The sequence below is a fragment of the Hypanus sabinus genome, chromosome 25, assembly GCF_030144855.1.
Source record: "Hypanus sabinus isolate sHypSab1 chromosome 25, sHypSab1.hap1, whole genome shotgun sequence".
Lineage (NCBI taxonomy): Eukaryota > Metazoa > Chordata > Chondrichthyes > Myliobatiformes > Dasyatidae > Hypanus > Hypanus sabinus.
The window spans coordinates 13,733,077-13,745,998 of NC_082730.1; the positions used below are offsets into that span (position 1 = coordinate 13,733,077).

At 41.9% G+C, this 12,922-nt stretch overlaps 1 protein-coding gene across 2 annotated transcripts in view; it reads right to left on the reverse strand.

Moving 5' to 3' along the window:
• Positions 1-468: 468 nt before the first annotated feature.
• Positions 469-12,922, reverse strand: part of LOC132381033 (Fc receptor-like protein 5) — a 61,913-nt gene continuing 49,459 nt past the window's right edge. Inside the window, exon 10 of one of the 2 annotated variants that reach the window (XM_059950142.1) lies at positions 469-11,302. The gene's annotated coding sequence lies outside the window, so the exon portion shown is untranslated. The remainder of the gene's footprint in view (positions 11,303-12,922) is intronic. The other variant, XM_059950143.1, reaches the window with a different exon arrangement.

The following is a 12,922-nucleotide window of genomic DNA, read 5'->3' on the forward strand; positions in this document are numbered from 1 at the left end:
TGGAGAGGGTACTGTTTTTGTGATATGTACTTAACGAACTTCAAACATTTGGATGTTTGATAAAATCAGCTGGCTCACTGTGATTTCTAATTTGTCTGCTTCCTGCATAATTCCTCATATCTATTTGAAGGAAACATTTCATTTCAGACAACTATTCAGATAATGAAAGTCAGACTTGGTTGACTAATGACAAGTCCACTGAACAAAGTTCAGGACTGTGAAGATCACACACAGCGATCCTGAGTTAGACAAGAAATAGATTTGTGAACTTTATAAATAATCAACAATGCCAAGACACAAAACCAGTTCAAAACGGAATCCCAGACTGGCTGTCCGCTCTGGCAGGGCTTAAATGCTGTAACTATTCTGCAAAATAAAGCAGCATGGTTGACCACTGCACATCCTATCCCAATGAATTTTATACATTCGTGCATGTTTTCAACAGAAAGGCTTTGGAATGTCATCAGTTCCCCTGACAGTGCTCCTGAACCTACAGTCATCATTGCAGACCTCCTATAAGTCTCGAGACTGAACCCACAGAAAGCATCTGGACCTGGTGGGGGGGCCCTGTGGTCAGCATGGACAAACTGGGCCAAAAGGCCTTCATCCATGCTGTAGTAGTCTGTAACTCTACAAGATTGTTGTGAGTGCTGAACTGAGCCACATGGACACCAAACGTGTGAGATACAAAGAACTTTATTCAACACAGCAGTTCGAGAAAATCTGTTTCTGCTCTCTCCACACACACACAACAGTACAGTGATATTTTATACTTTGTAAGTAAAAAGACAACAATATATGATTCACTGCATTTTAATAGCTGTTGTTACTTAACACTTAACTTTCATTTTGAAAATTGACAGGCAATTTTTGAAGAATTGCAAATTTATAATGGAAGCACATCAGAAATGAATGGCACATGTGAATGTTAATGTACTGGTGGTTTCTCCAAGAGCTTCTGAGTCATTAAGTGCCATTTAATATCACCATAGAACCGTAGAACATTACAGCACAGAAACAGGCCTTTTGGAGCTTCCTGGCTGTGCTGAACCATTTTTCTGCCTAGTCCCACTGACCTGCACCTAGACCATATCCCTCCATACCCTCTCATCCATGTAACTGTCCAAGATTTTCTTAAATGTTAAAAGTGAGCCTGCACTCACCACTTCAACTGGCAGCTCATTCCACACTCCCGCTACCCTCTGTGTGAAGAAGCTCCCCATAATGTTCCCTTTAAACTTCTCCCCTTTCACACGTAACCCATGTCCTCTGTTTTTTTTTTCTCCCCAAGCGTCAGTGGAAAAAGCCTGCTTGCATTCACTCTATCTATACCCATCATAATTTTATATACATCTATCAAATCTCCCGTCATACTTCTACACTCCAGGGAATAAAGTCCTAACCTATTCAACTTTTCTCTGTAACTCAATTTCTCAAGTACTGGCAACATCCTTGTAAACCTTCTCTGCACTCTTCCAACCTTATTAATATCCTTTCTGTTATTAGGTAACCAAAACTGCTTGCAACACTCCAAATTCAGCCTTGCCAATGTCTTATACAACCTCACCATAACATTCCAACTCTTATACTCAATACTTTGATTTATAAAAGCCAATGTGCCAAAAGCTCTCTTTACAACCTATCTACCTGTGATGCCACTTTGAGGGAATTATGTATCTGTATTCCCAGATCCCTCTGTTCTACTGCACTCCTCAGTGTCCTACCATTTACCTTTTATGTTCTACCTTGGTTTGTCCTTCCGAAGTGCAATACTTCACACTTGTCTGCATTAAACTCCATCTGCCATTTGTCAGCCCTTTGTCAGCTGATCCAAGTCCCTCTGCAAGCTTTGAAAACCTTCTTCACTGTCCACAATACCTCCAATCTTTGTATCATCAGCAAATTTGCTGATCTGATTTACCACATTATCATCCAGATCAATGATATAGAAGACAAATAACAATGGACCCAGCACTGATCGCTGTGGCACACCACTAGTCATAGGCCTTCACTCAGAGAAGCAATCCTCCACTACCACTCTCTGGCTTCTTCCATTGAGCCAAAGTCTAATCCAATTTAATACCTCACAATGTATTCCTAGCAACTGAATCTTCCTAACTAACCTGCTATGCGGGACCTTGTCAAAGGCCTCACTGAAGTCCATGTAGACAACATCCACTTTCCTGGTAACTTCCTCGAAAAACTCTGATAGATTGGTTAAACATGACCTACCACACACAAAGCCATGTTCATTCTCCCTAATTAGTCCCTGTCTATCCAAATACTTGTAGATCCAATTTCTTGGAACTCCTTTCAATAATTTACTTACCACTGAAGTCAAACTTACCAGCCTATAATTTCCCTGATTACTTTTACAACCTTTTTTAAACAACGGAACAACATGAGCTATCCTCCAATCATCCAGCACCTCACCCGTGGATATCGACATTTTAAATACATCTGCCAGGGCCCCTGGAATTTCAACACTAGTCTCCTTCAAGGTCTGAGGGAATATTCTGTCAGGTCCTGGGGATTTATCTACTCTGATTTGCCTCAAGACAGCAAGCACCTCCTCCTCTTTAATCTGTATAGGTTCCATGACCTCACTACTTGTTTACCTTATTTCCATAGACTCCTTGCCAGTTTCCTTAGAAAATACAGATGCAAAAAACCCATTTAAGGTCTCCCCCATTTCTTTTGGTTCCATACAGAGCTGACCACTCTGATCTTCAAGAGGACCAATTTTATCCCTTACTATCCTTTTGCTCTTAATTTACCTGTAGAAGCTCTTAGGGTTATCCTTCACCTTGACTGCCAAAGAAACCTCATGTCTTCTTTTAGCACAATTCATCTATTGTCTCACCTGGGGTGTATAGAATCAGATGTTTCAAGGCTCAGTACGGAGAAGCAACACCTTATATTCTGTTTGGGTGGTCTCCAACCTGATGGCATGAATATCAATTTCTAATTCCCACTCAGAAAAACATCCCTCGCATTGCCCTCTTTTTCTATTCCCTACTCTGGTCTTTTACCTCTACTCACCTGCCTATCAACACCCCTTGGTCCCCTCCTCCTTCCCTCTCTCCTATGGTCCACTCAGCTCTCCTTTCTTTTTACAATATTTTTATTCAGAAGAAAAAAACAAGATTTACAGAGTGCAACACATAGATACATCTCAACATAAATTGTTTACATTCAGATATTGTCATAAAATTGATCAAAATGTTATAGCATATCACATAAAGGTATACCACTCTAATCAAAAATTTAAAGATAGGTCATACATCATAAAATAATTTTTTTATATAAAAAGTCAACCCCCTACCAACTACCAAAGAAAAAAGCTGATGGATGATAATGGATAATTAGAAAAAAAACATATTCACTTAAGAAGAGAAGATAGAAATATACATAAAAGTCTGTGCACTGTTAAACTTTATAAATTGGAAAACTAATTTAGGAAAGTTCCCCAGATATCATAAAAAGATTGTTTAGAATTTAAGACTGAGCAGCGGATCTTCTCTAAATTTAAATAAGACATAATATCACGTAGCCATTGAAGATGTGTAGGAGGGGTAGACTCCTTCCATTTAAGCAACATTACTCTCCTTGCTAAAAGAGAGGTAAAAACTAAAACCTGTAGGTTCGGAGTATTTAAAGTTATATCTTCATTTGCAATAATACCAAACAAGGCAGTAAGGGGATTTGGGTCAAATTGGACTCTAAAAAGTTGAGAGAAGGTATGGAATACTTCCCGCCACCACAAAACTTTTCAATTTTAGGGCAAAACCAAAACATATGAATTAAAGAGGCATCAGCAGAGTTGCATTTATTACAAAGTGGAGATACGTTTGGATAAAAACTGGACAGCTTCTGTTTAGAAATGTAAGCTCTATCAACCACTTTAAATTGCAGAAGAGAATGACGGGCACAGAAAGATGATTTATTAACCCGTTTAAGAATTTTATTCCACCTTTCATCAGAAATCTGACAATTAAGGTCATCCTCCCAAGTTTTTTTTATTTTATCTAAAAAGTCTGGTCTAGAATCAATCAACAAGTTATAGATACCGGTAATAGAACCATTAACAAAAGGTTTTAAATTTAAAAGATCATCCATTAAATTTCTATCAGGACCTATAGGAAAAGTAGTTAATTGGGAACCTCTCCTAACACATTCCTTCTTCTCCAGCCCTTTATTTTTCCAACCCCCCCCCTGGTTTCACCTATCACCTTCCTGCTATGCTCCTTCTCCTTCCCCCGCCTTCCCCCTTATTTCCAGTCCTGATGAAGGGTCGGGGCCCAAAATGTCAACTATTGGTTCACTCCCATGGATGCTGCTTGACCTACTGAGTTCCTCCAGCATTTTGTGTGTGTTGCTTTAGAATCAGAATATCCCACACTCAGTGATTGGTTTCAAAACCCTCAGACAATCAGTGGATTACATTTCATTTGAGGAAGCTTTGTTCCCATGTATAATTAATGCCAATTATCTCTATAATTTCATAACTCCAGAATAATCCACGGCAGTGAAGAAAATGATTAATGAGGGCAGTGCAGTGGATGTTGTAGTAGGATCTTTTGTAAAGGATATGACATGGTCCAGAAATTTAAGTAACACAGGATCCATAGTGAGTTTCTAAGTTAGAAACAAAGTTGGCATGTTGATAGACTACTGAGACCAGTGCTGGAGGGGTGATTATCTGACTGGAGGCCTGCGACCAATGGAGCTCCGACACTTGTAATAGGTACAAGTTATTTGCATGAGAATATAGGTGCTTTGGTAGACAAACCAAAATTGTAGGAATTGTGGAAAGTGAGGAATGTGGTCGATGGATACAGCAGGATATAAATCAGCTAAGACTTTGGACAGAGAAAAGACAGATAGACTTCAAATCACACAAGCATGAAGCGTTGTATTTTGGGAGATCAAATGCAAGATAAGGTCATGACATAACTGGCAGGACCATTTGGAGCACTGATTTACAATGGGATCGTGACATGGAAGTCCACAGCTCCCAAAAGTGAAAAAAACAGCTGAACAGGGCAGTGAAGGCAGTGTATGGCATGCCTGCCAGCATTTAGTAGGAAAGTTGTCAAGTCATGTTGCAACTGTATAAAACTTTAACAACATTTGGAGTAGACTTGGTCTTTACACTATAGAAAGAATGTGGAGGATTCAGAGATTGTGCAGTAGAGGCTAACCATGGTTTGGCCTGGATTACAGTGTAAAAACTATGTGGAGAACTTGAACAAAGTTGGAGTATCAGAGCCTGAGGGACGATCTATTAGAAGAGTGTAAAATTATGAAAGGCATAGACAGGGGAGATAGTCATAGCTCGCAGGGTAGAAGTATAAAATACCAAAGGATTTAATGTGAGCAGTAGAAACTTTAAAGGGGATGAGAAAGACAATTTTTTTCAATACACATGGAGTATAAATAGTGCCTGAAATGGTTTACGAAGGTATGTGGTGGAAGCAGATACAATAGCAAAATTGAAAAGGTATTTAAACAGACACATGGACAGGTAAGAACACGTGCAGGCAGATAGGTTAGATAGATTGGAATAATGGTCAGCACAGGCAAGGTGAGGCCCTGTGTTATACCCTTATATGAACTATGTTGAATATTTTTGGTTCACTGAAATGGCCTCTAAAGGTGAGAAAGTAGATTTTCAGTCAGCCTCATACAGCAATCTCTCATTAAATAACAAACTCAGAATTAACAGAATCTTTCCAGGAAAACTTTGCTGTACTCAGTCCATTGTAAGTGTATCCTTCCTTTGGTGGGAAGAACCAGACCTCAACAAATGTCTTATCAGTGCTCAACACAATTGGAACATGATAATCACTCAGCTAATATTTAAATACCTGAAAAAATTATGATTAATATAGAACACAGATATAGAAGTTTACAGCACATTACAGGTCCTTTGGCCCACAATGTTGTGCTGTCAATGTAACCTTCACTGGAAACTGCCTAGAAATGCACAGTCCTCTATTTTTCTAAGCTCCATAAACCTATCTAAGAGGCTCTGAACAGACCATATTGTATCTGCTTCCACCATCGTCGCAAGCAATGCAGTCCACGCACCCACCACTCTCTGCGTCGAAAAACTTACCCCTCGGTATCTATTTCCAAGCACTTTAAAACTATGCCTCCTCATGTTAGCCAGTTCAGCCCTGGGAAAAAGCCTCTGACTATCCACATGATCAACTTCCCGCATCAGCTTATACACCTCTATCAGGTCACTTCTCGTCCACTGTCGCTGCAAGGAGAAGGCCAAGTTCACTCAACTTACTCTCATTTTGGCACACTCTCCAATCCAGGCAACATCCTTGTAAATCCCCTCTGCACTCTCTCTATTATATCCACATCCTTCCTGTAGTGAGGTGACCAGAACTGAACACAGTACTCCAAGATGGGTCTGACCAAGGTCTTATATAGCTGTTACATTACCTCACAGCTCTTGAACTCAATCCCACAATTGACAAATGATGACACATCATATGCCTTCTAAACAACACTGTTAAGCTGTGCAGCAACTTTGAGTGTCCTATCGACATGGACCCTAAGATCTTTCAGATATTCCGCATTGCCAAGATTCTTAACATTAATATTATATTCTGTCTTCAAATTGGACCTACCAAACTGAATCACTTCACACTTATCTGGGTTGGAGTCCAGCTGCCACTTCTCAGCCCAGTTCTGCATCCTATCGATGTCCCACTGTAACACCTCAGACAACCCTCCAGACTATCCACAACAACTCCCAACCTTTGTGTCATCAGCAAACTTGCTAACCCACCCTTCTACTTCTTCATCAGGCCATTTATAAATATCACAAAGTGGAGGGGTTCCAGAACAGATCCCTGTGGAACACCACTAGTCACCGCCCTCCATGCAGAATACGAACCATTAACAAACACCCTTTGCCTTCTGTGGACAAGCCAATTCTGGATCCACAAAGCAAGGTCTCCTTGGATCCCATGTCTCATTACTTTCTGAAGGAACCATGCATGGGGAACCTTATCAAATGTCTTACTGAAATCCACATACACTACATCCACTGCTCTACCCTCATCAATGTGTTTTGTTACATCCGCATAGAATTCAATCAGGCTCATAAGATACAACCTGCCCTTGACAAAGTCTTTCTAACTATCCCTAATCTGATTATGTCTTTCCAAATGCTCATAAATCCTGCCTCTCAGGACCTTCTCCAACAACTTGCCCACCACTGAAGTCAGACTCACTGGCCTATAATTTCCTGGGTTATCTCTACTCCCTTTCTGAACTAGGGATCAATATTTGCAACCCTCCAATCCTCTAGTACTTCTCCTGTCCCTGTTGATGATGAAACGATCATTGCAAGGGGCTCAGCAATCTCCTCTCTCGCTCATTTGGTGCTGGTGACTTACTGATAGAGGGTCCTCCTTTATGAGTGAGGAGCTGCGCCAGTACTTGCTAGCTAGGGGCATTGCTACCAGTCGGACCAGGAGTGAGTGTCTATCATACAATGTCTTGGAGAGTGAGGCCGAGCGTCAGGCCGCAGATCTCCTTTATACAGAGGCCTGTGGGAGGAGCCACAGGAGCAGTCAGCAGAGGCGTGTCCCGACAGGCACGTAGTTCACCACACTTACATAAGTTAATGCTTTTCAAAAGCTCCAGCACATCCCCTTTCTGAATGTCTATAATTGTAAGCATTTCAGTCCACTGAAAGTCATCCCAACAATTGGCAAGGTCCTTTTACTGAGGCAAAGTAGTCATTAAGTATCTCTGCTACTTCCTTTGACTCCATGCACACCTTTCCACTATTGCACCTGATTGGTGCTATTCTCACATGGCTCATTCTCATGCTCTTCACATACTTGTAGAATGTGTTGGGATTTTCCTTGATCCTGCTCACCAAGGCCTTTTCATGGCCACTTCTGGCTCTCCCAATTCCATTCTTCAGCTCCTTCCTAGCAACCTTGTAACTTTCCAGACCTCTAACAGTACCTAGTTTCTTGAAACTTCCGTAAGCTTTTCTTTTCTTCTTAGCTAGATTTTCTACATACTTTGTACACCATGGTTCTTGAACTCTACCATCCTTTCCCTACCTCAATGGAACATACCTATGCAGAACGCCATGCAAATGTGACCTGAACATTTGCCACATTTCTACTGTGCATTTCTCTGAGAACATCTGCTCCCTTGTTTTTGCCTAATAGCATCATATTTCCCCCATCCCCAATTAAATGTTTTCCCAAGTTGTCTGCTCCTATACCTCTCCAGCACTATGGTGAAGGAGATAGAGTTGTGTGTCATTATCTCCAAAATACTCTTGCATCGAGAGATCTGACACTTTACCAGGTTCATTTCCCAATACAAGATCAAGTATAGCCTCTCCTCTAGTTGGTTTATCTCCACATTGTGACAGGAAAACTTCCCTGAACACACCTTACAAACTCCACCTCATCTAAACCCCTTGCAATAAGGAGATGCCAGTCAATATTAGGAAAGTTAAAATTTCCTGTCACAACAACCCTATCATTATTAGAAAAGATAGAAAATGTACAGCACAGTACAGGCTGTTTGGCCCACAATGCTGTGCTGAACATGTATTCTTTAGAAATTACTTAGAATTACCCATAGTCCTCTATTTTCCTAAGCTCCATGTCCCTATCCAGGAGTCTCTTAAAAGCTCCTATCATATCCGCCTCCACTTCCTTTGCTTGCAGCCCATTCCATGCATTCAGCACTCTCTGCATAAAAACTTACCCCGACATCTACTCTGTATCCTCTCATGTTGACCAGCATTCCAGAATCTGCCTCCCTATCTGCTCCTCAATGTCACTGTTACTATTGGAGGGTCTTTTAAAAACACCCAGTAGTGTTATTGCCCCTTTCCTGTTTCTGACTTCTACCCACACTGACTCAGTAGACCATCCCTCAATGACTTCCCCCTTTTCTGCAGCTGTGACACTTCCCCTTATGAGCAACGTCACATCCCCAACCTCTTTTGCCTCTCTTTCTGTTCTTTTTGAAACATCTAAAGCCCGGCACACTCAGCAGCCAATCCTGCTCCTGAGACAACCACGTCTATATAATGGCCACAACATCACGGTTCAACGTATCGATCCACGTTCTAAGTTTATCCGACTTGTTTATAATACTGCTTGCATTAAAACAGACTCATCTCAATCCATCAGGCTGAGTGCATCTTTGCTCTAACATCTGCCTATCCTTCGTCACAAACTCCCTACAAACTGCTCTAACCTCCCCATCCTCAAATTCAGGTGCAACCCATCCATTTTGTACGGGTTACACCTGCCATAGAAAAGGTCCCGGTGATCCAAAAATCTGAATCCCTGCCCTCCGTCCAATCTTTCTCCCATACATTTATCCTCCACCTCATTTGATTCCTATACTCACTGTCGTGTGGTACAGGCAGCAATCCCGAGATCACTACCTTTGAGGTCCTGCTTCTCAGCTTCCTTCCTAACTCACTGTATTCTGCTTTCAGGACCTCCACCCTTTTTCTACCCATGTCGTTGGTACCAATATGTACCACGGCCTCTGGCTTCTCACCCTCCTATTTCAGCATATTGTGGACGCAGTCCAAAACATCACGAACCCTGACACCTGGGAGGCAAACTACCATCCTTGTTTCTTTTTTATGTCCACAGAGTTGCCTATCTGTCCCCTAACCATAGAGTCCCCTGTTACCGCTGACCTCCTCTTTTGTTCCCTACCCTTCTGAGCCACAAGGCCAGACTCAGTGCCAGAGGCACGGCCACTGTTGCTTTCTCAGGTAGGTTGCTCCCACCAAAAGCACTCAAAAACGTGGACAGCCACAGTAGTGCTGTCCACTACCTGATACCCTCCCTTCCCTCTACTGAAGGTCACCCACTTATTTGTCTCCTGTGGCCCTGGGGTGACTACCTGCTTATAGCTCCTGTCAATCGGTTCTTCTCTCTCCCTTACAAGTCGAAGGTCATTGACCTGCAGCTCCAGTCCCTAACTCGGTCCCCAAGGTGCTGCAGCTCAATGGTGCTGATGTGGCCATCAGGGAGGCGGGAAGTCTCACGGACATCCCACAGCCGACACCCAAAACAGAAAACGGGTCTCACAGTCATATCCAGTATTCTAATGCACTAATCTCGTGAGACACTCCTTTTTTAAACTTTCCTCCTTGATCTGTGCAAAGATTTATCTCTCTTTCTTTGAATTAATTGGTCCACTGCTAATGTGCCCAGCCCAGCGAAATGCTCCTCTTCACACGAAGAGTATGAATATGACCCGTCTACAACCACTCTTTGCCTTCTGTGGGCAATCCAGCTCTGGATCCACCAAGCAAGGTCCCCTTGGATCCCATGCCTCCTTACTTTCTCAATAAGCCTTGCATTGGGTACCTTATCATATGCCTTGCTGAAATCCATATAAACTACAACTACCGCTCTTCCTTCATCAATGTGTTTAGTTACATCCTCAAAATATTCAATCAGGACTTGCCCCTGTCAAAGCCATGCTGACTATTCCTAATCATATTATGCCTTTCCAAATGTTCATAAATCCTGCCTCTCAGGATCTTCTACATCAACTTACCAACCACTGAGGTAAGACTCCCTGGTTTACAATTTCCTGGGCTATCTCTACTCTGTTTCTTGAAAAGGTTTGTGGAAAAAGGTTTGTGGCAGATCAGAATAAGCTTGACAAAGTAATTATGTGGATAGATTAAGGCAGAAGAGTTACACTTAGTGGCTACTTTATTCAGTACATCTGTGTACCTGCTCATCAGAATGAATACCTGATCAATTATGCTGCAGAAACTCAATGCATGCGTGTCAGCGTGTTGTGCATTGAGAGGTGTTCTTCTGCAACTACTGTTGTAATGAATGGTAATTTAACTTACTGTCAATTGAACCTCTTGTTCATATTTACATGCTTTTATGCATTGAGTTGTTACATGATTGGCTGATCAGATATTTTCATTGACGAGCAGGTGAAACAAATGAAGAACGTAATTCTTATGCCTCGATCTAGCCGCATAATTACTTTGCCAAGATTATTCCTCGTCCTGTGGAGTAGCAGGAGAGAAAGCTTTCCGTTTGGGCTTTGCACGATGGGTTTGAAATTTGTTATCTGTGTAGGTGACGTTGTCCACATCAGTAACGGAGTGGACTGTTGTTGATTTCCTTTTATATTTCACACCTGCATACACAATTCCAGTTTCATTTTTTGCCGACTGGGCAGCTGTCTGTTTGTTTCGAATATGGTGTAGATCTGTATAAACATTTTCTTCTAACGTGGCCATTTTCTGAAAGAAAAAATGATACTCTGAAATCTGCTTTATGACTGATGAATATGAAATCTGAGGGTGTGAAAAGCTACAGGGAGAAGGCATCATAGTAGTTGAGAGGGAAAATAAATCAGCTGTGATTGAAGGATGGAGCAGTCAAATGGACTAAGTCATTTCCTATACCATGTGGTGTCTGGTCTTAATTTCCTGGATTGTTTTTTTATTAACTACTTTATGTTTATATCCTGAGTTCTAATCTCATCTGTAAGTGGAAACACCATTATTCAATGAAACAGTTTGATGCTCTTGCAGGCACCTACCAGATCATCCTCAGTTTTCTTTCTTTAAATAAACCCTGATCCTTTCAATCAGCTTGTAGAATTTCATTTCTCATAATGTTTGATAACAGCTTATGGCTCAGAGGCTGTGATCCTTAGTGAGGACCCGCCACTAACTGTGCAACAACAACAGCCACAGTACGTGCGCTTGCAATACTGTGTGTCAGGCAGAGTGGTCAGCAGCACCGGGGCTCCACAGGGGACTGTCCTGTCTCCCTTCTCTTCACCATCTACACCTCAGACTTCAACTACTGCACAGAGTCTTGCCATCTTCAGAAGTTTTCTGATGAGTCTGCCATAGTTGGATGCATCAGCAAGGGAGATGAGGCTGAGTACAGAGCTACGGTGGGAAACTTTGTCATATGGTGTGAGCAGAATCATCTGCACCCTAATGTGAAAAAGACTAAGGAACTGGTGGTGGACCTGAGGAGGGCTAAGGCACCAGTGACCCCAGTTTCCATCCAAGGGGTCAGTGTGGACATGGTGGAGGATTACAAATACTTGGGGATACAAATTGACAATAAACTGGACTGGTCAAAGAACACTGAGGCTGTCTACAAGAAGGGTCAGAGCCGTCTCTATTTCCTGAGGAGACTGAGGTCCTTTAACATCTGCCGGATGATGCTGAGGATGTTCTACGAATCTGTGGTGGCCAGTGCTATCATGTTTGCTGTTGTGTGCTGGGGCAGCAGGCTGAGTGTAGCAGACACCAACAGAAACAACAAACTAATTTGTAAGGCCAGTGATGTTGTGGGGGTGGAACTAGACTCTCTGATGGTGGTGTCTGAAAAGAGGATGCTGTCTAAGTTGCATGCCATTTTGGACAATGACTCCCATCCACTCGATAATGCACTGGTTAGGCACAGGAGTACATTCAGCCAGAGACTCATTCCACTGAGATGCAACAACACTGAGCATCATAGGAAATCATTCCTGCCTGTGCCCATCAAACTTTACAACTCCTCCCTCGGAGTGTCAGACACCCTGAGCCAATAGGCTGGTCCTGGACTTATTTCCACTTGGCATAATTTACTTAGTATTATTTAATTATTTATGGTTTATATATTGCTATATTTCTACTCTGTTCTTGGTTGGAGTGACTGTAACGAAGCCCAGTATCCCTCGGGATCAATAAAGTATGTCTGTCTGTCACGTTGCTTTACAACACTAACACACAAAGTTGGTAGTTTGTGTTTCAGAGAGAAGAGTTTGAAAATAAATTTGGGAATTATTTGGGCAAATTACAATACTTTTAGGGTTTACAGTATAAATGATTTGCTGTAGCAGGTTAATTGATCAC